This window comes from Empidonax traillii, unplaced genomic scaffold (genome assembly GCF_003031625.1).
Source record: "Empidonax traillii isolate 1590-97213 ecotype Southwest subspecies unplaced genomic scaffold, ASM303162v1 scaffold1072:size191264, whole genome shotgun sequence".
Classification (NCBI taxonomy): Eukaryota; Metazoa; Chordata; class Aves; order Passeriformes; family Tyrannidae; genus Empidonax; species Empidonax traillii.
The window spans coordinates 188863-191264 of record NW_020956265.1 but is presented as its reverse complement, the minus strand read 5'-3'; positions in this window follow the sequence as shown (position 1 = coordinate 191264).

Sequence of the window (2402 nt, the reverse complement as noted above, 5' to 3'; positions counted from 1 at the left end):
CAGGTAGATAAGTGGCCAAAAAATTGCAGTTCTCCACTCTTCTGCCCTGGATGCCAACTGTCAGTACCAATGACAGAAAAAGAAAAGTCATAGATATTCTTTCTGCCCTCCATAACCAAAGCTGTGCAAAACTACAGAGGCTGCCTTCAAACTGGATCCAGTTTCAGCCCAGGCCGCTCACCTTCCACACATCTCCCTCCTCAACATCCCCACCAACACCAAATCCTCCCAAACACCCCCACGAACCCCTCAACACCCACCCTGCCCCAGCATCTCCAGCTGATCCCTCTGCAGAGCCTTCCCACCCTCCAGGAGATGCCCTGGTTGTCCTGCACGTGCCTGGGGATGGCACTCAGGATGATCTGCTCCATGACCTTCCCCAGTATAGAGGTCAGGCTGCCAGGCCTGTAGTTCCCCACATCATCCTTCCTCCCCTTCCTGTAGGAGGGCATTCCATTTGCTCATTTCCAGTCAATTGGGTCTTCTCCAGGTAACCAGGATTGCTGGTAAATGCTCAAAAGCAGCTTGCTGAGCTCTTTCTCCAGCTCCCTCATTACTCTCAGGTAACAGAGAACATTCCACAGGAAAGCAGCTTGCACCACAAGAGGTGGGAGGCATCTGTCCTGAAAAAGGTTGTAAATACTGTTAAATATCTCACTTAGCTTGCTTCAGAAACTTGCCTGGGATTAATATTGTTAAATATCTTTGCTTGCTTGAGAAACCTGCCTGACAACCTTCCCTTCCCAGTATTGCACCTACAATCAATGTGATTTCCGAAACAAAAGACCACTTGGTAGTTATTATATACAGGGGCTTTTTCAATCAAAGTAGATACACTGTGTAATTGTTCTAAGTAATGTTGCCCAAAAATTATTAGAAATGCTCTTCTAAATATGAAACATTGCATTGTGTCCCTATAGCAGAGCTGACATTTACCCTCCTGGTCTGGGGGTATTCTTGAGGTCTAGATGGTTTGTCAGCTTCTAAATTTATGACAGACCTCTTAAAGTGATAAAACTGAATGTGCATTACACCCGTAGAACAAAAACATATGCATTAAAAGGCACAAGGTATTTGTCTTTCTCCAGGAGAAAGTTCAACAGCCCAAGTGGCTGTGTTTTAACTAGACTTGACTACATTTCGTGTAGATCTGGACTAAAGAGATAAGAAGCCTTTTCCCTTTCACGTAACAAGATGGATTAGAGGGACTATCTTTTCCTAGAGACCTTGCTTTTTCCTTTACTCGGTGTCTGTGGCTCTGAACTTGGACTGTCCCACACAGAAAGAGCACTAGGGTGCATTTGCCTTTGGGTTCTAAAATACTCACCAGAATGAGAGAATGATGCAGCTGTTACACCCAACAGCAGTGATGAGGCAGAACTTGCAAATTCTGCTCTCAGCTCCAGAAGGAGAGCACTGTTAAACTGAAAAAAAAAAACATCTGAGATTATCAGCCAAGTTTCTGGGGGCATTGGGCTCTGTCACACCCATTCCCAGTTCCCTTTAACTACAATATTCCAATGCGTGTGCTACTCTTCCTGCACGATCCTCACTAAACCTCCGAACCAGAATTCAGTCAGCAGTGAAAAACGGGACATAACTTGGCTTACAGCAGGATAATCACAACTAACCCCCCGGAACACACCTGTCCCTCTTACTGTGAAGTGGGACTGTTCGATAATCAATTACAAGCATACCAGTTTCAACAGTGTAAACAGCCACCAAAAAGATACAGCTGTGCAAGAACTGCAATCACTATTCCAAAGCAGCAGCGAAGGGCCCAGACAACATAAATCATGGTTTATTCCAGACATCCACATCGCTTCTAACAGCGGTTTTCCTCCAGATACGGGAACACGATGTACTCAGTACCCCAGCAAAGGCACCGCTCGCCCAAGTCGGCGAACAAGGCGGGTTTTAACAAAGCTCGCCCGTCAGTTTCCTCTGCTCCGCCTTCCTGCCTGCTCAAACGAGGCAGTTAAGGCGTTTTTCCCCTCAGCCCCGCGCAGTTCCAGAGCCAAGCAAAGGACTTTCCCTGGGGCCGGGCGGGACCTGAGTGCTGGGGTGGGTGGCGGCGGCGGCACCGCCTCACGGGCCGGCCCGTCCCTGCTCCCTGTCCGTCCGCCTGGGAATGGCCGGGCAGAGCGGCCGGGGGGAGTTCCTCTCCTGGAAGGAGGTTGTAGCCGGGTGGAGGGGTCGGGCTCTTCTGCCAGGAGACCAGCGACAGGACGAGAGCACACAGCGTCAGGCTGCGCCGGGGAGGTTTAGGCTGGACACTGGGAAGAATTTATTCGCAGAAAGAGTGACCGGCCATTGGTCCCGGCGCTCCCTCCCGAGGGGACCCGCCCCGCGGTGCCGTGAGGGGGCGCGCGCGCCGGCCGGGCAGCCAATGAGCGGCGGCG